The 26,947-nt window shown below is 42.7% G+C and overlaps 1 protein-coding gene across 7 annotated transcripts in view; it reads left to right on the top strand.

Annotated features, from left to right (window-relative positions):
- Positions 1-5,766: 5,766 nt before the first annotated feature.
- Positions 5,767-26,947, top strand: part of DTNB (dystrobrevin beta) — a 232,458-nt gene continuing 211,277 nt past the window's right edge. Inside the window, exons 1-2 of one of the 7 annotated variants that reach the window (XM_044261953.1) lie at positions 5,767-5,880; positions 18,061-18,164. The gene's annotated coding sequence lies outside the window, so the exon portion shown is untranslated. The remainder of the gene's footprint in view (positions 5,881-18,060; positions 18,165-26,947) is intronic. The other 6 variants (XM_044261956.1, XM_044261957.1, XM_044261952.1 and 3 more) reach the window with 6 other exon arrangements.

Raw genomic sequence — 26,947 nt, forward strand, 5'->3', positions numbered from 1 at the left:
GTCCTTTGATGCACAAAGGTAGTTAATTTTGATAAAGTCGAATTTATCTACTTTTTCTTTTGTCATTTGTGCTTGTGGTGTGCATCTAAGTAGGCTTCGCCAAGGTAACAAAGATTTATACTTAAGTTTTCTTCTAAGAGTTTTATAGTTTTAGCCTTTATATTAGGTTGTTGAAGTCCTAATCAGTACTGAATGTGACTATATTTGAAGATAATGTCTTGAAAGAGGTACTTGAATTAAAATGAGGTCGTCAGGGGGTGCCTGGCCAGCTCAGTTGGAGGAGTATGCGACTCTTGATCTTGGGATTGTGAGTTCGAGTCCCACATTGGGTGTCGAGATTACTAATAAATAAGTAAGTAAAGAAAAATAAAAAATAAAATGAGGTTATTAGTGTGGGTCTTACTTCATTATGACTGGTATCTTTAGGACAGTTACTCACAGTATACAGTGAAGACATAGGGAGGAGAAGGCTATCTACAAGTCAAGGAGAGAGGCCTCAGAAGAAACCAATCCTTCTGGTACTTTCTTTCTTTTTCTTTTTTTTCCCCCCAAAGATTTATTTATTTATTTATTTGACACAGAGGGACACAGTGAGAAGAAACACAAGCAGGGGGAGTGGGAGAGGGAGAAGCAGTCTGCCCTTCCTGAGCAGGGAGCTGGATGTGGGGCTCAAGCCCAGGACCTTGGGGTCATGACCTGATCTGAAGGCAGATGCTTAGTGACTGAGTCACCCAGACACTCCATCCTTCTGGCACTTTCTTTTTTTTTTTTAAAAAGATTTTATTTATTTATTTGACAGAGAGAGAGAGATCACAAGTAGGCAGAGAGGCAGGCGGGGGTGGGGTGGAAGCAGGCTCCCCGCTGAGCAGAGAGGCCGATGTGGGGCTCGATCCCAGGACCCTGAGATCATGACCTGATCTGAAGGCAGATGCTTAGTGACTGAGTCACCTAGACACTCCATCCTTCTGGCACTTTCACAGTGGACTTTCAGCTTCCAGAACTCTGAGGAAATAAATTTCTATTCTTCAGGTCAATCTATGGTACTTTGTTATGGTAGTTCTAGCAGACTTATAGAACACCCTACTTGGTCACAGTATGTTATTTTCTTAAATCATATGGGCCTTGTGTTTTTTGGGAGAAATAACTTTCTCTGTTTCTTTTCTCTGGTATAAGAGCGACAAACTGCAACCCACGGGTCAATTCAAGTTGGCTATTTTTTTTTTTTTAAGATTTTATTTGTTTATTTTAGGGTGAGAGAGAGAGAGAGAGAATGAACCAGAGGGAGCGGGACAGAAGCAGACTCCCTGCTGAGCAGGGAGCCAATGTGGGGCTTGACTTCATGATCCTGAGATCACAACTTGGGCCAAAACCAAGTCAGATGCTTCACCAGCTGAGCCACCCCAGCGACCCTGGCTGCCTATCTTTGTAAATCCAACTTATTTGGAACATAGCGACACTCACTTCTTTGTGTGTATCTATGGAGGCTTTTATGCTTCAACAGCAGCGTTGAATATTAGACTTGTAAACCCCACACACTTGCTATCTGATGCTTTAGAGAAAATGTGCTGACCCCTGCTTCAGCAAATACTTAGCATGGGCTTATGTGCATACTATTCTTTGAGTTCTTGCATTTTAAAAAGAGTTTTTTTTTTTTTTTTCCCCTCTCTCTATAGAGTTCAGTGCTTGAAAACCAGCATGGATGGGGGTGGATACAAAATCCCATAGCTTGCATTTTCTTTGCTTGAGTTTTTAGAAAATGCTGCATCACTATTGCCTTGCTTTGCTCTTGAGAAGTCTGACGTCAGATATTTCGGTTACCAGATTCAGTAACAAACCATCTACCGTGAAAAGTAATGGCTTGGGGTGCCTGGGTGGCTCAGTGGGTTAAAGCCTCTGCCTTCGGCTCAGGTCATGATCCCAGGGTCCTGGGATCGCATTGGGCTCTCTGCTCAGTGGGGAGCCTGCTTCCCTCCCCACCCCCCGACCCCGTCTGCCTCTCTGACTACTTGTGATCTATCTCTGTCAAATAAATAAATAAATCTTTAAAAAAAAAAGTAATGGCTTAAGGAGAGAACTATTTTGACTGTAATTTCACAATCTTTGGGGTCAGGAATTTAGGGGGGTCTGGGTGGATTGTTCTTCTGTTCCACATCGCTTCCACTGGGGTCACTCAGTGGTACCCAGCTGACGGCTGAACATTCGTGATGACCTCACTCACATTGGCTAGGGCCGTCTAGCCTCTCTCCCTCTCTCCCTCTCTATGCCATCTCAGAGCCTCTCCATGGGAGTTAGATTTTTTTTTAAAAAGGTTTATTTATTTTAGAGAGAGACAGAGAGAGAGAGACTGCATGAGTAGGAGGGGCAGGGGGAGGGGGAGAGAGAATCACAAGCTGACTCCACGCTGAGCACAGAACTGGATGCGGGGCTCCATCCCAGGACCCCGAGATCATGACCTGAGCCGAAACCAAGAGTCGGATGCTTAACTGACTGTGTCACCCAGGCGCCCAAGGGAGTTAGATATTTCATACTGTGGCTCAGGACCTCAAGAGCACGTGTTCTCAAAGACGCAGGTGGATTCTTCAGACTCCTTATGACCTAGGCCTGGAAGTCCCGTATACATCACACATTCTTTGGTCAAGCAATTTACTTGGGTCAACATGGATCAAATGAAGGGACAAAGAATTTGCAGAATTTGCAGAATTTAATGTACTGCAGCCTCATGTCCTTACCCTTTTAAGTAATCTGAGCTTTTTGCACGGAGGCTTTGGAAACTCTTATTTTTATCTAATAGTTTGAAGAGGCTGGCTCTTAGAATTGACTGTTTTGTGATGATTTCCCCAGGTACACAGGGGTTCTTTCATTATGTTGGTTCACTTTTTCTTATTTCCAGAAAGTTTCATTATATGTGGAACTTCAGCTACACCAATGTTGGACATTCTTTGCTTGTACTCAAATGACACTCCAAATCCAGAGAGAAATAAGCACAAAGCTGTCGAGGCAAGGGGAAGTAGGAACATTCCAGAAGTTTGGATGGGATGTGTGTGGGAAGTGACAAAAGAGGGAGTGGGGAGACAGACAAGGGCTAGATAAATGGAAGGTGTTGCCTGCCAGGCTGAGTAGCAACCTATACAGGCAGCACATTCTGGAAAGTTTTTTCCTGACATGCAGTATGGAATATGGAATGGAAGGAATGAGACCACAGGAGAGGGACAAGATCAAAGGCTATTGCATCAATCTAGGTGAGGGACAGATTCTAGAGTTTTTTATGAAAAGGATCAGCAGCATCGTTGAGTGTGGTAGGGATGGGAAGGAAGGAATCAAGGATGACTTCCCCAGTTCTGAACTGGGCAACTGAGTAGACAGTGATCCTAAAGAGTTTTAGACTCGTAGAGCTCGGGGTGACTGTAGGACATCCAGGTGGAGAAATCCAGCAGGCTTTTGTGTCTGTGGAGCTCAGAGGAGTGGTCTGAGTCAGATAATGAACTTGGGAGTTGCTGGCCTATGCGGCAGGCGGAGGCAGGGAGTGGATGGAATGGCTTCAGGGGATTGTGTGGGGTGAAATGAAAGCTGAGAACAGAACCCGGGAGACTCAGGAGGGGTGAGAGGGGTGAAGAGATAAGTCATGTCCTGAAGGCCAAGGGAGTTTCAAAAAGACTGGGGTGCTTTGTGTCGTCAGATGCCACCCAAAGCTCCGTGATACAGACTCAAAAACAGCCTGTGGCATTTCTGATCAAGCAAGCCCTTGATGACTGAGTGGCACAGTGATGTGGTGGGGACAGAAGTCACACAACCGTGGGCTGACAAGGGAGAAGCTGCTGAGTTGGCAGCAATGAGTGCAAACTGCTCTCAGGATGTTTGTGAAGGAAACTACAGAAAGGGAGCAAGTGGTACCTAGAAGACAATGCAGAGGGACAGAGGGGTTTCTTTTTCTTGAGGACAGGAAAAGCTTGAACACAGCAGATGGTGAAGGAAAAGGTAAGAGTGGTTGATAATTCTGGGAGTGAGATCTGGGGCACACGATCAAAATATGTTTGAAAGGAGTTTTCTAAGGATGTGGGAGGTGATGAGGTACAGAACGGCGAAGGAGAGATGCTAATAGAAACGTACTTAGAGTAGTTAATTCCAAGAGAGGTTTATTATAGTCCAGCTCACATACTGAAATTACTTTGGTTTCAGTCAATAGGGCAAATACAGCAAACAGTATTGACATATTTATTTTACATCATTTACACATCTTTTCTCCAAAGGGTAAGATCAATGTTTACCCTTTCAAAGCCTCCCACATAGTTCCTGCTAAGTGGTAAATGAATAAACAAGATGTCTCTTGCTTGTATTCTGAGTATCTTAACATATTCAGAACACAGCCAAGACCCTGCACACTTGTGAAAAAGTCTTCTAAGCAAGCAAAAGAGTCCCCAAATTCACGTGTGGAAGGTGATGTCCCTTTTTTGAGGAACCTGCTCACCCTCACTTAACAAAGTTGGTTAGCAGAATTTCCTTCACCCTAGGAGTTTAAAAATAGGAAAATGAGAGGAGGAGGAAGAGGATGTTCTACAGGCAGCAGGCAGGCAGACAGCAGCAGGAGGTGGCACGGTCTGCCTTACCATAAGGTGCCAAAAAGCAGTGAAAACCAGACGCAAAGCATACTGGCTTGGGGGCTCTTGGCTTAGGGACTTCCATCAGGCACTCACATAGCAACTGTCCTTAAAGGACTGCTGATCTGAGCCTTAAGTAGTGGTAAGAAAAATGATCCTTGGAACCATCAAAAAGCAAAACAAAAACAAAAACAAACAAACAAACAAACAAAATCCATAGCTGTCTTTAATTTCGAATCATCTACGTTTCAGTTTGGAAAGAATTCTATCAGAAATGGGTAATATTCAAACACAAGAGCTGATGCTGAGATGATGAACCTGTTGGTGAACCCAAGCTATTTACCTAGCCTCGGATACACTCCTTTTATTCTCCTAGGACGTCTTTCTTTTTCTTCCTTCCGGGTGGAACACCTATGCCACCTCTTCCAAGAACCCCACCACATGGTCCAGGCGGAAGTAATCTCTTCCTCCTCTGCCCTCCCATAGCATCTCCAGTGGCTTGGTTTTGCATGGGTCACCAGACCGGGTTGTTTACACGGCTGCTTTTGCACTAAATTATGCGCACCTCGAGACCAGGGGCCGTGACCGTGACGGTGTACCTACACAGCACCTGGTACAGCGCTAGGCGCGGAGTCGGTGCTCAGTAAACCCTCGCTGAGTTGAATTAATTTGGAAAAATCACTCAGGGTAAGAGCTCTTGCTCGAGGCGCGGATGAATGATTCACGGGGTGGTTCTTTGCATTCTTTACCTTACAGTCACGGCGCGCCGAGTACCCAGCTGCCCGGCACATACCTGTGGAATCGAAACGCACCTCCGCCGCCCACCTCCAGCGTGCGGGGCGAGCCCGATGGGGGCAGGTTTCCCCAACGCGTCCGCACGCCGGCTGGCGAGCTGGAGCGGGAGGTGGGGGGCGGGGGGCGGGTCCCGCTCGTCTGCAGGGGGCGGGGTTTGAAGGGAACTCGACCGGCCCGCTTGCCCGCCCCCTCCTCCGCGAGGCGGAAGCCCCGCCCCCGGACGCGCGCTCGCGCAGGCGGCGCGTGCCCGCCCCCCGCCCTGCGCCCTCGCGCCCTCGCGCCCTCGCGCCCTCGCGCCGGGGGCGGGCTTGCTGCGCGTGCCGGGCGGGGAAACGGCGCGAGCCGAGCGCCTGAGAACGTTCGCCGCGGGGGCGGCTCCGGGGCCTGAGCGGGCGCCGCCGCCACCTCAGCCGCCCGGGCCGGGCCGGAGGAGGCGGAGGAGGCTGCGGCCGTCTGAGACCTTCTCGACGTCCCCAGCTCCGGCCGGGAAGTGAGTGGGGTGGGGGTTCGCGGCGGCGGCCGTGGACTGCGGGAGAGGAGCGGGGTGCTGTAGCCTCGCGCCGGCGAGGAGCGGGAAGGAGACCGCGCAGCGCCGGGACCTCTGGAGCCTGCGGGGGTGCAGGGCCGGGAGCGGCGGGGACGGGGCTCGGGGAGCCGGGGCCGCTGCACGGCGCGCACGGCGAGGGGAGACGGTGCCGCGCGCCCGGCCCTGGAGGGGCGAGCAGAGGGGATGGAGCGGAGCCCTGGGCCGGCGCTGCCGGGCTCTGAGCGCCGGGCCGGGGAAGAGGGTCTCCGGGATCCCGAGCGCACCTTGGCCGTAGGGCGCGGGGCCGGGGTGCGGGCGCCGGGCTGATGCTGCTGGAGCCCGGCTTGCTGGGGGGAGGCTGTGCGTTAGGTGCTGTAAGGGGCGCAGGAGGCAGGTCCTGGCAGAGGGCAGGTGAGGCAGTTAGGCCCTGGCAGAGGGAAGGGAATGTATTTCACATCACCCCCAAACACTACCGAGGCGCCTAACAGTGAACCTGTGCACCGAGGTCACCTTTGAAAGGAAGGTGTCCTGAGAGGAGGCAGGATGGAGCTAAAAAATGCTTGCTGTTAAATTCCTGTGCCAGGCCTTGGGATTAGGAAGACCTTCTAGCATTTCTGGCGGACGTTTATTGATTAGCTACCTTGGGTTAGGGAACCGTGGTCAGCACTGGGGACACAAAATAGTGTAAAACACAACGGTAATTTGCTGTGTAGGTGCTGACAATTTGGTAGTGAAGGTTGGCGTGTGGAATACAAAGTGGCATTGAATTTCACCTCATACTTCATTCACTTGAGGTCTTTTTTTTGGTCCTTTCCCAGTGTTGGGAGATTGGAGCCAAAAATTGCTTGGTTTGGGGATAGAGCAGAAGAGTCAGAGGAGCTTGTGGGAGAAATTTGGGAGAGTTTTGAAGGCAGTTCTGCCTAATATTTAAAAGGGAAGAAGGGAAGAAGAAATTTGGAAAGAGAAAAGAAGTTCCTTTCTTTCCTTCCTAGAATTAAGCTCCGTGGCTATCACTGCTAAATCTCCAATGACAAGAACAGTGCCTGGCCCGCAGCACTGAGGCAAAAAATAGTTATTGGATGAATGAATGAACCAAGCAAGGTTTTGCTGTATTTTACACCAAACAGTTATTAATTACTTTGGTGTTAGGGATGGCTGATGGACTTCCTCTGTTCCTGAAATATGCTTTCTTTTCTTCTTCTTCTTTTTTTTTTTTTTAAGATTTTTTAATTTATTTGACAGATAGAGACCATGAGAGAGGCAACACAAGCAGGGGGAGTGGGGGAGGGAGAAGCAGGCTTCCCACTGAGCAGGGAGCCCGCGGGGGGGGGGGGCGGCGGCGGCTGGGGTGGTGGGTGGGTGCTCAATCCCAGGACTCTGGGATCATGACCTAAGCTGAAGGCGGATGCTTAATGACTGAGCCACCCAGGTGCCCCTTTTTATTACTATTTTAAAAGATTTTATTTATTAATCTGACAGCATAAGCAGGGGGAGCAGCAGGCAAAGGGAGAGGGAGAAGCAGTCTTCCCGCTGAGCAGGGAACCCAATGTGGGGCTCCCTCTCAGGACCCTGGGATCATGACCTGAGATGCAGGCAGATGCTTAACCACTGAGCCACCCAGGTGCCCCTTTCTTCTTCTTCATCATGTAAGGTAACCCAGGTTTCTAGGTCTGGGGATTTAAAGCAGTGGCTAAGGTGGTGACCGCCCTGCCACATCTTTATTGCATAGTGGCCAGTGGGAGCTTACTCCTTGGGACATTGCTTCAGATCATTCAATTCTGCCCCTTCTCTTTTCTGTCACTTGAGGAAGAAGAGTAGTTTAGTCTAGGCAACATTATTTTTCCTCTTTTATCCTAGTTCTTGGATCTTCCATCTGCAGTAAGAGAATGTGTCTCTGCTCTCCTGTAAGGGTTGCAGTTCTACCTGTTGTCTGCCGTGGCTGGATTTCTGGGCTCTCCAATTCCCAGCTGCTGTTTCAGTGCCTGGGCTTGCAGTGCCTGTTGGATTACTTTGTCTGCCAAATTAAAACTTGACCTTTTATGAGTTCTATGAGGATTTTTATCATACATAAGTGGAATTACCTTTGGAGAGGGTTATGTAGTTAAAGGTGTGCTGGCAAGGTTTTTGAGTGTCCACTGTGCACGAGAGACAGATTTTCTATTTAGAAAGTTAGACTTAGAACCAACATGGCGCCCGAGTGGCTTAGTGGGTTGAATGTCTGCATTTGGCTCCAGGGTCCTGGAATTGAGTCCCACATCTCCCTCTGCCCTGCCTCTGCCTCTTTCTCTCTGCCTTTCATGAATAAATAGATCAAATTAAAAAAACAAAACAAGGGACACCTGGGTGGCTCAGTGGGTTAAAGCTTCTGCCTTTGGCTCAGGTCATGATCCCAGGGTCCTGGGATCGAGCCCTCCATCGGGCTCTCTGCTCAGCGGGGAGCCTGCTTCCCTTCTCTCTGCCTACTTGTGATCTCTGTCAAATAAATAAAATCTTTAAAAACAAAACAAAACAAAACAAAACAATAGAATGCCAAGTTACCTTTTATTTTATGACTTTATTTAAAAAAATTTATGACTTTAATAGAAATCTTTTAAGGGCCCTCATGTCCACATATAAAAAATAAGGGTAATATTAATATAGATTAATCTTGTGCTGTAAGCCTTGAAGAACTAAGTTAATTTCTCTTTAGTTTCAGAGTATCGCCAGCAGGAGTCCATCAGTTCTTGTTTGGGGGTACCCTAGTCCTGTAATTTTGGGTGCCTTATTCCAGGTTCTCCCAGTGATACTGTAATTTATCTGTATATTTATGTTTCTTTTATTATTTATTTATTTAAAAGACTTTATTTATTTATTTGAGAGACAGAGATCATGAGTAGGCAGAGAGGCAGGCAGAGCGGGGAAGCAGGTTCCCCGCCGAACTGAGCCCAGAGCCCGATGCGGGGCTCGATCCCAGAACCCTGAGATCATGACCTGAGCAGAAGGCAGAGGCTTAACCCACTGAGCCACCCTGGCGCCCCTTTTTAAAATCTACTTTATGAATGTGCAGTGGACATACAATAACATGCCCAGATGTCTGTGTACAGTTGGATGAGTTTTTGAAAAGTGTATATGCTTTGTAACCACTCTCCCAATCAGGATATAGAAATTTACATCATCCCAGAAAATTCCCTCATGCTGGTTTATAGTCCACCCCTCTCACTTTATTTACTTCTAGTTACACAAGCATCAGGGCTGTGGTGTCTAGTTGGGCAGGATGTATATCGCCCACCTGTAGGGAGTGCCCTTCCTAGCAGTATCCCTGCCGACGTACCTCCTGGAGTTGTCTCCGGCACAGTTTGTGGGGCTGTGTACTGCAGCGCTGTGGATGGCTCATGAGCACACACTTAAAAAAATAAAGTTGGAATAAATGTGCCCTTGGCCCCCTCCCTTTTCTACAGAAATTGTGGTTATCAGGCCTTTGCATCTGCATCTATTTATAGGTAGTACAGAAAAAAAGCAGAATTTCCCTCTACCCCTGAGTTATTGACATGATACTGTACATTGTTCCGCAGCATTTCCCCCCTAACAAAATGTCTGAGATCTTTCCATGCTGGACCATAGGTATCTACCCAATTTTTCTTGACTACAACATGATCTTTCATGTGGTATGTGTATTGTACTATAGTTTATTTAATCATCTCCTCATTAAAGGCCATTTAAGCTCTTTGCCATTTCAGACATTGCTGCAGTCAGTGAAAGAAGTAGAATTACCAAGGGGGTGCACATTTTGTATTTTAATTCAGGAGATTTAAGCATGAACTTGTGGCTCTGGTTAAAAATTTTTTTTAATTTTTTAACTGCTAGGTAATGTTCAGTTGTGGAGACTTAAATTACCTTTTTCATTCTTCGTGCACTGAGGAACAGACAGTTGTTACTTTGGATGCTGATTCTTGTGTTGCAGATGCGTCCTGCTAGTCCGAGGCTTGCCTTTCCCCATGGTTGGTAGAGTCTTTGTATGGAAGTTTAAGATTTTTTTTTTTTTTAAAGATTTTATTTATTCATTTGACAGAGAGAGATCACAAGTAAGCAGAGAGGCAGGCAGAGAGAGAGGAGGAAGCAGGCTCCCCACTGAGCAGAGAGCCCGATGCGGGACTCGATCCCAGGACCCTGAGATCATGACCTGAGCCGAAGGCAGCGGCTTAACCCACTGAGCCACCCAGGCGCCCCAGGAAGTTTAAGATTTTAATGTTATATTTATGAAAAAAATTCCTTTAAATTCAAAAACAGTTTCTATTGTGTCTTTTTTTTTTTTTTTTTGAGACTTATTTATTTGGGAGCGAGAGAGAGCAAGTGTGAGTTGGGGCAGAGGGAGAGGGAGATGGACGAGGAAGGACAAGCAGACTCCCTGCTGAGCGGGGAGCCTGATGCAGGGCTCAATCCAAGGACCCCAAGAGCATGACCTGAGCCAAAGTCAGGCACTTAACCGCTGAGACACCCGGACGCCCCTGTGTGTGTTTGGTTTAAGTAAATTTTCTCTACTCCAGGTATGAATTCTATATTTCTATATTTTCTTCCAAAATTAAAAAAGTGGTGCTTGGCTGGCTCAGTCGGAAGAGCATGCAGCGCTTGATCTGGGGTTGTGAGTTCGAGCACAACATTGGGTGTAGATTTCAATTGTAATTTTGTAATGTAAATTAAAAAAGAATTTAAATTAAAGTTTTGCTTTCCATGTGGAATTTCTATGTGGTATAATGAAGGAGGCCTCCCCCCGCCCCCACATTTGGATAACCAGTTTTTCAGCACCTTGTCTCATTTTTTAAATTGTAAAATATACATGACATACAGTTTACCATTTTAGCCATTTGTAAATGTACATTTGCGGCATTAAGTACCTTCACATTGTTGTGGAACCATCAACACTTTCCGTCTCCAGAACTTTTTAATCTTCCCCACCTGAAACTCTGTACCCATTAAACACCGCCTCCTTAATCTCACCTCCCTTCAGCCCCTGGCAACCGCCATTCTGCTCTCTGTCTCTATAATGTGACTACTCCGGGTACCTCATGCCAAGTGGAATCATACAATATTTGTCCTTTTGTCTGGCTTTTTTCAGTTAGCATGTCTTTGGAGTTCATTTATATTATAGCATCTGTCAGGATGTCCTTCTTTTGCTAAATACTCTTTCATTGCATGTATGTACACATTTGTTCATTCATTCATCTATACTGATAGATGGGACGTGGGTTGTTTCGATCTTTTGTCTGTTGTGAATAATACTCTTATGAACACGGGTGTTCAAATATCTGCTCAGGTCCCTGCTTTCCATTCTTTTGTGTATATACCCAAATATCCATGGTTTTTTTAAAAAAATCATATACGTGACTGAATATGACCCAAATGGGTAGATAGTAGAGAGTATATACCCCTTCTTCTCCATGTGCAGGTTCTCCTGTTATTAACATCTTGTTTTAGTGTAGCACTTTTGTTATAACTGGTGAATCAATGTTGATATGTTATTACTAATTTAAGGTCATAGGATTTATTAGGCTTCTCTTTGTGTCCTTTGTGTTTTGTGGATTTTGACAAATGCAAAATGTCATGCATCGTTAATGTCAGCACGTGACAATTCATGTAATGTCATCGCACTGTCAGAATAATTTCATTGCCCTAAAAATCCCCTGTGTTCCTCTATTCATTCCTTCCTCCCTTCCCCTGAGCTCCGATAACTACTGATTATTTTACTGTGTCTATAGTTTTGCCTTTTCCAGAATGACATACAGTTGGAAATCATACAGTATTATAGTCTTCCAGACTGTTCTCTTTCACTTAGCAATATGCATTCAAGGTTCCTCTGTGTCTTTTCTTGGCTTGATAGCTCATTTCTTTCTTCTTAAAATATAAATTCTAGTTAACATACAGTTCAATATTGGCTTCAGGAGTAGAGTTCAGTGGCTCATCACTTACAAAAGGCAGCCAGTGGTCATCATGACAAGTGCCCACCTTAATACCCATCACCCCTCTTTCCCATCCCCCACACCTCCTTCGTCAACCCTCAGTTTGTTCTCTGTAGTGAAGAGTATCTCAAGATTTGTTTCTCTCTCTATCCCCCTCCCCATATGTTCATCCATTTTGTTTCTTAAATTACATAAGTGAAATCATATGGTACTCTTCTTTCTCTGACTTATTTTGCATAGCGTAATACACTCTAGCTCCATCCGTGTCATTGCAGATGGCAAGGTTTCATTCTTTTTGATGGCTGAGTGCTATTCCCATGTATATACCATATCTTCTTTATCCACGCATCAGTGGATGGAAATTTGTACTCTTTCCGTAGTTTGGTTGTTACTATAATGCTGCTATAAACACTGGGGTAACATTTCTTTTTATTGTTAAATAGTATTCTGGTACCAGTTTCTTTATCCATTTACCTATTGAAGGACATCTTGGTTACTTCCAGTTTTGGGCAATTATGAGTAAAATGTCTAAATATTCAGGTTCAGGTTTTTGTTTGGACACAGGTTTTCAGCTCTTTTCAGTAAATACATAGGAACATTTTTGCTGGATTGTACAGTAAGTGTATGTTTAGCTTCATAAGAAACTGCCTCGCTGCCTTCTGAAGTGGCTGTACAGTTTTGCATTCCCAATAATTAAAGAAATATTTATCCTGGCACCCTAAATGTACTTAAAAAATAAATCTTTGTCAGACTGTTCTCTAAAATTGAACTTCATCTGGAATGAATTCATATTTGAATTGTTGCTTTTGTTGGCTATCTTTCTTAGCATTATATTTCTTTATGTCTTTTGAAGTTTTGTTTACAGATTCATTCGAGTGTGAGTGCTTTTGATTTTGTTTTCCTCATGTCTGTGCTCACCCTTCTCTGGTAATACTTCAGGTGTTCCCATCGACTTTTTGGACCATAGTCAAGAAATCAGATACAATAGTGGTGGGTTGGGGGTTTCCTACTCTTGGAGATCATTGGGGCTACTTCAGATCGATTCACAGACTGTGTGAATGTCTTGGTTCAGTTCCTGGTCATGAGGCTGTGTTTTTCTCTTCCCACTTTTCTAGACCTAGAGCATTATATAAACCGTAGCTCTAGGCAGAGACTGGCAGCAATATTTTGTAGCTTCCTTTCAGCTCAGCCTCATCCTTGGCTTTAAGCTGTGAGTCTAGCTCAGATGTCTCCTGTTTCTCCACCTCTGTTATTTTGTGTCACTGTCGCCCTGCAGAAGGTATGCACCTGCTTCTGCTCTCAGCATCCAGCAAGCCTGTAGCTTCAGCCCTGCTCACATATTTGTGTATATGTTTTGTTTCTGATCCAAATGGAGTTTTATCTTGTTTTTGAGCCTGCTTAAGCCATTAAAAAATATAGGTATATATGTATATTTATTTTTAAGGTTTAATTTTAAAGTCATCTCTATACCCAACGTGGGGCTCAAACTTACAACCCTGAGATCAAGAGTCATGTGTTCTACTGACTGAGCCAGGCAGGTGCCCCAAGTCACTTAAAAATTTATTTATAAAATATTTTATCTATTGGTGTATATTTGGAGTGCAGGGGATGCATCAAAGTGTTTACTTACTGGGCTACTTTGATTAGAAGCCTTAATTGACCAGGCTTCTTTCTAATCTTTATACCACTTACTTTGTTGTTTGTATTATTGCAATGCCTGGACCCTCCAGCACAAAAGTTGAATAGCAGTGATGATAATAGGCATTTTTACCTTTTTCCTGAATGAGAATGCTTCCGGTGTTTCACTATTAGATATGATACTTACTGAAAGTTACTGGTAGATTTCTTTTGTCAATTTATGGAAGTTTTCATCTGTTCTTAGTTTGTATTTTTTTTTAAGTTTTATTTATGTAGGTAACCTCTACACCCCACGTGAGATTTGAATTCCCAACCTCGAGATCAAGAGTTGTATGCTTCTCCGACTGAGCCAGCTAGGTGTCCTGGTTTGCGTGTGTGTGTGTGTTTAAAAGTATATTTATTTATTTGAGAGAGAGAGAGAGAGAGAGAGAACATGAGCAGGGGCAGAGGAAGAGGGAGAAGCAGACTCCCTACTGGGCAGGAAGCCCCAGGCTCAGTCCCAGGACCCTGAGATATGACCTGAGCTGAAGGCAGACAGACGCTTAACTGACTGAACTACCCAGGTGCCCCTGTTTTTATTGGTTGTTGATTTTTTTTTTTTTGCATTTGTTGGAATTATCAGTTTTCTCCTTAATATAAGAGGACAGACAACTTTCTGAGTTGTAGATAACCAAGAGAAACATATGTTGTATATGATTTTTTTGATAATGCATTTTTAACAAAATAAATCTTTAGAAAAACTAATTTTGATCTTGAATTTTTGTATATTAACAACGTTATAAATAAGCTAATACAGGACTGAAATGCTATAATCATCAGGTCTGGGCTAAATATTCTTGTAACTAAGCTTCACTGTAATGAAATAGTCCTCAGTTAAAACAATTTTTTTGGTAACTTCTGGGACTCTACAGGATTTGTTCCGCTCCTAGCCATTCCAACTTCATCCTCGCTTCTTTTTGTAGACTCTTTACTTCTTCCTTTTTCCTTTTCTCTCTGCTCTGTCTCCTCTTGCCAGAGAGAGACTTTCTTCTGCAAGTAATAATATTATTTATTGTGAGGCTATAGTGTATCAGGTGCTTTTCATAGATAAGGACTATTCTTTAATCTTTACAAGTTTGGAAGCTAGCTATAGTATCTCAAGTATAAGGGTGAGGAAACTGAGCTCAGAGAAGTTAAAATTTCTTTAGGGCCACACAGCTGATCAGTGACCTGGGTGGTATTGGAACCCAGGGCAGACTTCAAAGTCCTTTCCATGTGCTGTCTTTAAAAAAGACTGTTGGGCGCCTGGGTAGCTCAGTGGGTTAAGGCCTCTGCCTTTGGCTCTGGTTGTGGTGCCAGGGTCCTGGGATTGAGCCCCGCGTCGGGCTGTCTGCTCGGCGGAGAGCCTGCTTCCTCCTCTCTCTCTCTCTCTGCCTACTTGTGATCTCTGTCAAATAAATAAATAAAATCTTTTAAAAAAATAAAAAATAAAAAAAGACTGTTGGTCCAGTTCAATTTGAGTTTTGTGTTTTGGCTTAGCCACATGATTCCTGAGCAGGACGACAGGACTTCTTTGTGTCTCCAATATGTTTCCTTAAGAGACTTTTTCTTTAGTTAGATACTTGATTGCTTTGTCCCAGTCTGATGTTTTACATCTTGAGAGATTTTGTATAATGACTAAGTCTTTCTTAAAGAAACATAGAATGAGTAGTGTCCTGGTTAAGCATGTGGGCTCTGGAGTAAACTATCTTGGTGGGACCTTGAATTTATTTTAATTTTGTGAACATTATGAAACACTGACCTTCAAAAAGTTATGGAGGATAAAATAGCGCATACCTGTGTACACACTGCTCAAGAAACTGGGCTCCTTTTGAGGTTGAACCCTCATGGAACTCCTTCCCAGTCGTATTCTCTTCCCCTTTCAAGGCAACTACTGTTGTGGATTTGATGCTTTTCATTCCTGTACATATTTTCATGCTCTTACTACATATGGAAATAGCGCTAAGTGCATATTATTTTGCATTTAAAATTTATAATAACAGTATTAATTATTTTTGTAACTTGTCTTTTCTCAGCCCTCTCAATATTGTGAGACTCATCTAGGTAGACAAAAGTAGCTGTGCCACTCTCATCTTGGCAGAGTGGAATTTTATTTTTTGGTTATGTCACAATTTACTTTTATAGTTTCCTATGGATTGGCAATTTGTTTCTTCTGGATTTATTATTATTATTATTATTTTTGCTATTACAAATAATGCTTCAGTGAATATTCCTGCCACATTTCCTGGTGCACACATGCATGTCTTTTAGAGCATATACCTAGGAGGAAAACACTGGCTCATGTACCATGCACATCTTCCAACTTCAGTGGGCATCACTCAGTTCCACTCTGAGTGGTTTTACCAGTTAACATTCACACCAGGGGTGTGTGGCTCCTGTTGCTTCCCTGCTCTGTCAACCCTTAGTGTTATTAGGCTTTCTAATGTTTGCTGCGGATCTGCTGGATGAACAATACAATCTTACTTTGGTTTTTAATATAGTTTTTACTGTGCTCACTTCGGCAGCACATATACTAATATAGTTTTTACTGATTACTAGTGAGGTTGGACATTGCTTGATGTTTTTAGTGGCCCTTTAGATTTCCTCTTCTGTGATTTGCTTGTTTTCATCATTCACCTTTTTTTTCTGCTGCACTGTCTTGTTCATATTGGTCTATAATTTTTACGACATTTTATACTAATATAGAAAGGTGGTATAATGGGCCAAGAGTTAGGGGTTCTGGGTTTCTGTTTCCATTTCTTTTCCTTTTCTTTTCTTTTTTAAAAAAAGATCTTATTTACTTACTTGACAGAGAGAGAGAGAGCGAGAGAGCGCATAAGTAGGCAGAGAGAGAGGGAGAAGCAGGCTCTCCACTGAGCGGGAGTCTGATGCAGGACAAAATCTCAGGACCCTGGGATCATGACCTGAGCTGCAGGCAGCCGTTTAACCAACTGAGCCATCCAGGTGCCCCTCTGTTTCCATTTCTTTATTGTGAAGTATAATGTCACTTGGGACAAGACATTTATTTGGATGCTCAAAACCTGGGGTCTGGGTTAGGTCGTTTCTAAGCCCTCCCATCCTGATGCTCCATTGTTTTGCTTTGTTTTTTGTAGCTCATAAGCGTCACTACAAATATGTTAACTGAAATTAAAAATACGAGAACACAGAGAAGGAATTGTTAATATCTTGGATTTTGATGTGAAGGCTGCACACTGCTATTTGTTAATTATTTTAAGATTTTATTTTTAAGTACTCTGCATACCCAGTGTGGGGCTTGAGCTCACAACCCCTGAGATCAAGAGTGGCATGTTTGACCAACCGAGCCAGGGAGCCACCATTGCACACGGCTATTTAATTGGTTTTATTTTCTTTTCATTAGTTCCAAAGTCATTTGAAAAGGGCATTCTTAATATCTTTCTTTCAAAAAAAGTCTTCAGGGGAATGCCTGGGTGGCTCAGCCGGTTAAGTGTCTACCTTTAGCTCAGGTCATGATCCCGGGGTCCTGGGATGGACCCCCATGTTGGGCTTCCTGCTCATGGGGGAGCTTGCTTCTCCCTCTGCCTGCCGCTTCTCCTGCTTTGTGCTCTCTCTGATAAATAAATAAAATCTTAAAAAAAAAAAAGGTCTCTAGGGATAAGCTTAACTATAGACATAACTAGCAAGGATATGTTTTCTGAAATATGACTGAAAACTAGAACTTTGCATGTCCTCTCAAGAGTGTACCTTTTATTCATGTGCTTTTAGTGTTTCCTCATTAGGTAAGTAGTTTAGTAGCCGTGCCTAGAGCTAAAATTTCCTCTTATTAACTAAGCAACCCATAGCAGGTTTTAGGAGAAACTAGGAGGTGTGTTAAGCACACTATTGGCACTTGTTTCTTCTTTCAGTGGCTTACTTTCTATTACATTCTTTCTGATTCTTTGGACACGTTGTATTTCTACCTATATACCTCCTTTCACTTTTGTTAGAAACTTGCCTCTATTCCAAATTAAAATATTGCAAATGATTGATAACAAAGTATTTACTCTTCTTCCAAGTTTATGCCTTTATACCACTATTTTTTTCTTAAAGTCTATTTTATTTTTTTAGTAACTTCTACATCCAACATGGGGCTCAAACTCATGACCCCCAAATCAAGAGTTGCATCTTCTTCCACCTGATCCAGCCAGGTGCCCTAATACTTCTGTACCTTTAAATAACTCAGAAGAATTGTAAATTAGGAAGGAGTCTTGCCTATAGAATTCTAGTCTATGTGTCTTCCAAGAGGGTAGTTACATAACAAGATCAATAATGATAATAATAATAGGAGCTAATATTTATTAGACTCTTATTTTGTGCCAGACATTATGCTAAATCTTTTACATAATTTAATAATGGTTACCACGGCCCTGTGAGGTTATTATATTAGCTATGCAGAGCTCTTTGTAGTAGCGGAGTATAATTTTGAATTTATTTTATTGAAACCTAGAGACCTTTTTCACATTTGTAAAAAAGAAAATCTTAGGGTTTCACAAACATTGACTTTCCTTGTTTTTTTTTTTTTTTTTTAAATCTAAAGGAGAAGAGAAAAGAAGAAGTGTTAGAGGAAGGATAGTGAAGAATTTTCCTGAAATAAGCAAGGACGTTACTTCTCTTTCAGGGAAGTTTGACTGTTTACACTAAGTAAGTACTAATTAGTGACAATCTCTCTTATCTCTGATTTCTTATATAAATACGCATCCAGAGAAAAACTGACAGGAGTTTTGCTGGGAGACCGTGAATTTGCTCAAGAAGTTTTGTTACCTGGATGTTTTGAAGTAACTGAGAGCTGGAAGGGTTAAGACATTAACAAAAACATGCAAGGGAAATGAAGGATATTTATTGACACTTGGGTGTATTACAGAGACATTCTGGAAACATTTCTAGAGGCTGCTTTCTTCCTGATAGTCTTTTTCTTTCGACTCTTCTGCTTGCAGATTTAGTCCATCTCTGGAGCATATTGCTTCCTAGATAGGACGAACAAGGGTCCAGACGTTTTGTTCCTTTAACTGTAAATACGAAGTCTCATCTAGCACCGGGGTTTGTGGACCTGTATTTTCCTCACTCCTGGACCGGTCATATTTGCCCTGGAGGGGGCGATGTGGCACAAAAGAAAGAGAGTAGGCTTTAGTGTCAAATGGGTTGGTTGCCCAATTCCTCAAATTACTAACTTTGTAAACTTAGGCCAAGTTAACTCACTATGTAGGCTTTAAATTTCTCCATCTAATTCTGCCACCCATGTTACTCATTTGTTCCTCAAACCTAGCAGAGTCCCATTTTCTCATTCTAGGTTTTTAAAATTTTTTTCAACTAAAAAAAATTTTTTTTTAAACAGCAGAGGTTTCTAGAGTGGGAGGCATGTGAAAAATGATCCTCTGGGTAGGGTCTAACAAAATATGGGCAGTGAGCTTTTACTAATATTTCATTCACAGGTTGACACTGTACTCCATCTGTACGTTTGGAGATAGAGATCGGCTTTTGTAAGCTAAGTAACCTGAAGTGGGGGGGTACTGGGGACACCACAGCCTGGAGGGGCCTGTCCTGTGAGCTTCCTCTATTTGTTAATATGTTCGGACATATCAAAGTTCATTGTTGACCGGGTTAGCGGTATTTCAGATTATATTATATGATTTCAATTTGATGAACCTTGCTAAAAAGACAAAGGGCTTAAAGGATTCCTGCAAAGAAATCGCAGGTTGAAGTTTCAGATTCAGCTGAAGATTGAATAATGCAAGGACATACGAACAACAAGAAAAATGCAGAGCTGATACATTTATTTATAATATAGGTTTGTCAGTCTAATGCAAAGTATAAAATAATGATCTAGGTGGATTGAAGAGGAATCCGTAAAAAATTATTAAATATTATTTGATATATGGGTTTATATGCACTGTGAGTACATTGTATCTTAAGATATTACCTAATGATAGTATGAGACTATTGTTCTCAATTGGTATTTAAAACTAAGCATTTGGTATATGAAGACAAACTTACTGGGAATTTGCAGTGATGATTATAGTCATAAGCCAATGAATCTAGAATATTAAAGATTATTAAGTTAGGGATACATTTTTTGGAAGATTCTTTGGAGATTTCTTACTTTAGGAGTGAAAGACAAAAAGCCATAAACCTTTGCTTTCCCTGTTTCGGTGAAAGTAGCTGAAATACCATGTAGACAAATCAATAACTTCAGTTTGGTGACTAAAATGCATTCTTTGTTGGGATACTTACAGAAGACATTGCTAAAGATCAAAATAATAAATTTTATATCAGATTTGGAGTTTGCAAGAGTTCGTGTACGTTTGGATAAAAGTACAGAGCTTGTGGTATTTGATATACTCCATTTCAATAATAAAAAACATACGGAGTCCTGTCTCCCCCACCCCCCACCCACTAAAGAAAAGATTTATCAGAGAATATACTCCAAGTAAATGACTTCCCATTTCATTGTGAGCTAGGACCTAAAAGGTATAAAGAATAAAACATGGTGCCCAGAACCCGGTCTACTAAATAAAACTTAGCCACACAGAGCTGGTGTCCCTCTGCAGTCTGTCATTCTGCTTCCATCTCTAGAGGTGTTCACTCTTCTGAATTTGGTGATGCATGCTTCTTGTGCACTTGGAAAGAATTTGTGCTTTACCATTATCGGGTGGGACATCTGCTAAGTATCAGTTAGCTCTAGTTGGCTGCTGGCGGTGTTCAGTCCTTCAGATTCATCTTGACTTTCTGCTTGTACTGGTCATAGAGGAGAATCGAAGTCTCGAAATGGAAGTGTGGGTTTCTCCATTTCTCCTTTCAGTTCTATGCATTTTTGCTAAGTGTATTGTGAAGCACTGGGGTTAGGTATGTAGACATTTAGGATTGTTATGTCTTCTCAGGGAATTCTATATGTTATAGGTCCAACAATATGATGTTATAGATACTGTTTTATGCAATTGCTTTTTTTTTTTTTTTAAAGATTTTATTTATTTATTTGGCAGAGAGAGATCACAAATAGGCAGAGAGGCAGGCAGAGAGAGAGAGGAGGAAGCAGGCTCCCTGCTGAGCAGAGAGCCCGATGCGGGACTCGATCCCAGGACCCTGAGATCATGACCCGAGCTGAAGGCAGCGGCTTAACCCACTGAGCCACCCAGGCGCCCCTGCAATTGCTTTTTTAAAAAAAAGATTTTATTTCTTTATTTGACACAGAGAGAGAACACAAGCGAGGAATGGGTGGAGAGAGAGAAGCAGAGTCCCCACTGAGCAGGGAGCCCAACATGGGGCTTGATCCTAGGACCCCGAGATCATGACCTGAGCCGAAAGCAGATGCCCCTACGCAATTGCTCTTTATTTTAAAGATTTTATTATTTTTTGAAAGATTTACTTATTGGGGCACCTGGGTGGCTCAGTGGGTTAAAGTCTCTGCTTTCAGCTCAGATCATGATCTCAGGGTCCTGGGATTGAGACCTGCATTGGGCTCTCTGCTCAGCAGGGAGCCTGCTTCCCCCCACCACCACCTCTGCTTGCTTCTCTGCCTACTTGTGATCTCTCTCTGTGAAATAAATAAATAAAATCTTAAAAAAAAAAAGAAAAGATTTACTTATTTGAGAGAGAGAGAGAGAGTGCCATGTGAGTGCAAGCCAGGCCTGGGGGTGTGAGAGGGGAGGGTCAGAGGGGGATGGAGAGGAATAAGCAGACTCCTAGCTGAGGGCTGAGCCACAGGTGGGTGGGGCCCTCTGTCCCACAACCCTGAGATCATGACCTGAGCTAAAATCAAGAGCTGGATGCTTATCGACAGAGCCAGATGCCCCTAAAGATTTTATTTTTAAGTAATCTCTATGCCCATTGTGGGGCTTCAACTCACAACCCTGAGATCAAGAGTTGCATGCTCCATTAACTGAGCCCGCCAGTCAGGCGCCCCTATGCAATTGCTTTTTGAATCAGTTAAGAGAATAAAGGAAAATGAATATGTAATTATTCTGTTTTAAAAAAAACTTTTTTTAAGAACAGTTTTAGATTTACTGATGAATTAAACCGTAATCGGGAGTACCTGTATGTACCTCATACCCGTTCCTTCTCTTATGAATGTCTTACATTATTGTGGTTCATTTGTTACAATTGATGAACCAGTGATGACATGTTCTTATTAACTGAAGTTGTGTTTTATTCAGATTTCTGTAGTGTTTCCTTATGACATTTTTCTGTTCCAGAATCCTGTCCAGGATTCCACATTGTAATTAGGTGTGACGTCTCCTTAGATTTCTCTCAGCTTTGTCAGTTTCTTAGGCTTTTCTCATCAAGTGTTTGATAAAACTTGACAGATATGAGGAGTGCTGGTTAGATATTTTGTGTATTTTTCCCTCAATTGAGATTGAGTCTAATCTCATGATTAGACTGGGTTTATGGGTTTTGGGGTGAAAGACCCCAGAAGTAAAATGCCGTTTTCATCACATCATGTCAGGGGTACATCCTGTCTCCGTAATGAGTCACTGTTGACCTTGAGCACCTGGCTGAGGTTGTGTTTGTCAGATTTCTCTACTGTCAGGGTATTTGTCCCTCTCCCTTTTCCTCTTTGGAAGGAAGTCACTCTGTGCAGCTCACACTTAAGGAGTCGGGGGTTATGCTCCACTTTCTCTAGGGCAGAGGATCTACATAAAAAATCTGGAATCCTACTGCCCAGGGTATTTGTCGATTCTTCATTTGTTAATTTATTTACTCATTTATATTAATGTCAGCTTAAAGATATTTAATACTATTTAATGTTGTTGCTGAAATTATTCTTTTTTTAAAAGATTCTATTTATTTGACAGACAGAGATCACAAGTAGGCAGAGAGGCAGGCAGAGAGAGGAGGAAGCAGGCTCCCCGCTGAACAGAGAGCCCAATGCAGGGCTTGATCCTAGGACCCTGGGATCATGTCCTGAGCCGAAGGTAGAGGTTTTAACCCACTGAGTCACCCAGGCACCCCATAAATAAAATCTTAAAAAAAAAAGATTTTATTTATTTATTTGACAGATACAGGGAGAGCATAAGTAGGCAGAGCGGCAGGCAGAGGGAGAGGGAGAAGCAGGATCCCCACTGATCAGGGAGCCCAATGCAGGACTCTGTCCCAGGACCCTGAGATCATGAGCTGAGCTGAGGCAGACGCTTAACCGACTGAGCCATTCAGATGCCGCAGAACTTTACTGACTTTCAAGAAGCTCCGGGGTTCATGTTGTATATTTCCTGCCTCAGCCATTTATCCAAGGAGCCCTGGTTCCTTTTATTGGAGAATGGTGTTATACCCCCAAATTAGGGCACTAGGTGTGCTCATCGCTATTGGGATATTGTTGTTTCTGGGCCTATTAGAGCAAGGATGTATATATGTGTATACTAACCCACATATATGTACACATATCTACAAATGCTTCCATGTGTAACTACCTGTATCTCTGTTAAGGTAACATGAACTTGTACTGATGTTTCTAGTTGTAATCCATTATTACCATGTGGAATTTCTCGCTTCTCATCTTGCTTATCTGTAACCTCACCACTCCACATCTGCCATCCATTAGCTTAAGTGTTCAGGTACAGTACACCTGCGTACTAGTATCAGAATTGTCAGCTTAGAACCTGTGGGAAACTGAAGTACAGTACTAACGTATATTTTGCTTTGCCTTTGGCCTTGCAGACTCCATTTATTTCCAGAATTACTTAGGTGACTCCTTTCCCCCTTACCTTCCTTCCTCAGGGAGGTTGTGTCAGACATTCATAATACAGTTTGGTTATTTGTCACATTCTGTATTTCATTCTGAGATCCTCTGACAGTGTAAGATTTTTTTTTTTTTTTTAAGAATTTACATACGTTGAGGTTCACTCTGTGAAATTTCTTTTGGTTTGGACAAATGTATGGTGTCATGGATCCACCATTCCAGTATCATACGGATGTTTCACCACCCTAAAAATTCCCCCGTGTTTCACCTATACATTCCTCTTGCTCTCTCCCCAGATCTCTGGTAGCCGCTGATCATTTTTACCATTTGTATAGTTTTGTTTTTCTAGAAGGTCGTAAAATTGGACATGGTGTGTAGTCATTTCAGACTCGTTTTTTTCACTTAACAATATGTATTTAAGCTTCCTCTGTGTCTTCACATGACTTGGTAGCTCACATATTATTGCTGAACCATTGGGGAAGTACCCTGGTTTGTTTATCTGTTCACCATTACAGGACATCTTGGTTGCTTTCATTATTTGGCAATTGCGACTAAAGCTGGGTGTAATCATTTGGGTGCAGGTTTTGTGTGAATATAAATTTTCAACTCAGCTAGCACCTCGTGGTGCTATTGCTGGTTCACTGGTCCTCAGACTGTGATAAGGTTTGTAGAGACTGCCCACCTGTCGTCCTCCGTGGCCGTTTCTGCATTATTGCTCGAAGTAGATGGAAGTTCCTGTTGCTCTATATTCCTGTCAGCATTTGGTATTGCCATTTAAAAAGATTTTTTTAGCCATTGTAACAGGCATATAGTAGTACCTCATCATGTTCTAATTTATAATTTCCTAATGATAATGATATTGAATATTTTTTCATGTACTTATTTTTCACTTATATGTCCTCTTTGGTGAGGTATCCAGATCTTTCGATCATTTTTTAATTGGGCTCTTTTCTTTCTTTTTTTTTTTTTTTTTAAAGATTTTATTTATTTATTTGACAGAGATCACAAGTAGGCAGAGAAGCAAGCAGAGAGGCAGGCAGAGAGAGAAGGAAGGGAAGCAGGCTCGCTGCTGAACAGAGAGCCCCATGTGGGGCTCGATCTCAGGGCCCTGGGATCATGACCCAAGCTGAACGCAGAGGCTTTAACCCACTGAGCCACTCAGGTGCCCCTCAACTCTTTTTTGATTGAAGAAGCTTTCCTTACATTCTCATAGCTAAGGTGCTTTTTTTTTTTTTTTTTTTTTTTTTTTTTTTTTTTACATTTTGTAGACTAAGGCTGTGTTCCTTTTTTTAAATTACTAGTTTTGCTTCAAAGATATTTATTGTTACATTGTTCAAAGTAGTAGATAATTGTAAATAATTGCCAACAATCAAGGCTTGGATAAGAAAACTCCATTCTGCCATTCAAAATTATGTTTTTGAAGAGTGCCCCATGGCATGGAAAGATGCTCAAGTGTATTGTTAATCCCCCCCCAGCTTTATCAAGGTGTAATTGATAAAATTGTATGTATATAAAGTGTACAATGTGATGATTTGACATATGATATCTTATTAGATGATTACCACAATTGAGTTAATTAACACAACTATCACTTCACAGTTACCTCTTTGGTGGTTTAAGGTCTCTCTTATCAAATTTCAACTTGATACACAGTATAGTACAGTATTATCAACTATGCTTACCGTGGTGTACATTCGATCCCCAGAACTCATTCATCCAATAACTGAAAGGTTATATCCTTCGATCACTGTCTTCTCATTTCCCCCACTCCCAGCCCCTGGAAACCACTATTCTACTCTGCTTCTGTAGTGAACTTGACTCTTTTTTGTATTACTAGATTCCACATATAAATGAGTTCATGGTATTTGTTTTTCTTTCTCTGACTTAGTTCACTTTGTGCCCTGATGATTTTTAACTGGGTGGAATGAAGCTCCCGAGAAGGGTGATTAGGACCCCTGAAGCTGGGATGTGTTGGCCTAAATACACATAAGGAGACTTCCCCATCTGTCCACAGGATGAACTACCGGAAGATATGGGTGCAGCGTCTGAGATCACGGTGTCACAGAATTGTATTTGTGGGGGTGCCTGGGTGGCTCAGCTCAGATCATGATCCCAGGGGATCGAGTCTCGCATCGGGCTCTCTGCTCAACAGGGAGCCTCCTTCTCCCTCTGCCTGCTGCTTCCCCTGCTTGTGTTCTCTCTCTCTCTGTCAAATAAATAAATAAAATCTAAAAAAAAAAAAAAAAGGAATTGTATTTGTGCATTCACGAGGACAAAGATTTTGGCAGGCGAAATGGGAAAAAAGGGTGGATACGAGTGATCATGAGGAAGGAAATGGCAGGGTTTGAAATCAGAGTTCGTATGCGAAGGGAATGATGTGAGGTGTCGGTTACCTCTTGATCATGAGGCTAAGGAAAGGCAAAGTGCCAGGAGTGTGAGTGGAAGGAAGTAAAGAGATGTACTTGCGTTCATGTAAGTGTTGATTTTCAAGGTTATATCAGAAGGACAAGGACATACAATCCGGTATGGCAGTAGTAGTAAGGTATTTGTTGAGTGTGGAACTGTTAAAATCATAACTACAAAGCTTTAGTGGTTAGTATCCATAGAGCACTGGATGGATTCACCTATCGGGAAGGTCTAGCGAAGTCATGTATAGTAATCGTAGTTTATATACAACCTATAAATTTGGATTTTATGTCATCTGCATTGTAGACTTGGTGGAAGTGAAAAGACTTCATGTTTTAGTTTAAGTTTCCCCAGAAGCTGACTTCTGAGTGCAAGTATTTTGTTTTGAAGATTATCCCAGGAAATACCAGTAGGGGACCATGAAATGAGATAGGGAAGGGAAGTTTAGCAAATAAAGGATTTGTTTCAAGCGATTTATGAGTTAAGGCTGTGAGTAACTGGAGCTTATTCCTGCTGGGGAATTCCAGGAGCCGTTATAAAGCATGTCCTCAGAGTTCAGCTTCTTGAGGGGGAAGGGAGGCAGAGTATGTCCTGGTCACTGGTGTATCCTCACCACAGAGGGTAGTGAATCTGCAGTTATTTCAGGCTTGGCATGCAGGGAACAAAATGGGCTTCAGAAGTCAGAGAAAACCATCAGTTTTTGTTTGTTTTGTTTCTTTTTTTAAGATTTTATTTATTTATTTGACAGAGATCACAAGCAGGCAGAGAGGCAGGCAGAGAGAGAGGGGGAAGCAGGCTCCCTGCTGAGCAGAGAGCCTGATGCAGGGCTCTATCCTAGGACCCTGGGATCATGACCTGAGCCGAAGGCAGAGGCTTTAACCCACTGAGCCACCCAGGCGCCCCTGTTTTGTTTTTAAAACAGATGCTGTCAGTCCAGTAGAGGTAGAATTGGCAGAGATTAGGAGGTATGGGCAGGGGGGCCCTCTTCTGTCTCTTTTCTTTATCCTCTGCCATGCAGTTCCAGCATCTTCAATTCATTTTCTATAAGGTCATCAATCCTCCTCACCCCGAGGCTTAAATGAGCCGATCTAGCTGCACATTAGCCCTGGCTCTTGGTGTCCTTTCTGGAACATTAAATCCTGTGGCATGTGGAAGGACCCCTATATCAACAGTTCTCCTCACCAGTCTTATATTTGGTCCTCAAGCTTATTCCCAGGTACGTTCTCCCAGGTCCCACCAGTGCATTTCATCAGGTCCAGTAGCTGTTTTGGTGAATCACCCCTTTCCATCCCAAGTAAGAACAGTACCTCCCTATTTCCATGATGCCAGGACTTCACCCTGGTTAGTAGCC

The sequence above is a fragment of the Neovison vison genome, chromosome 8 (genome assembly GCF_020171115.1).
Source record: "Neovison vison isolate M4711 chromosome 8, ASM_NN_V1, whole genome shotgun sequence".
NCBI classification, from domain to species: Eukaryota; Metazoa; Chordata; class Mammalia; order Carnivora; family Mustelidae; genus Neogale; species Neogale vison.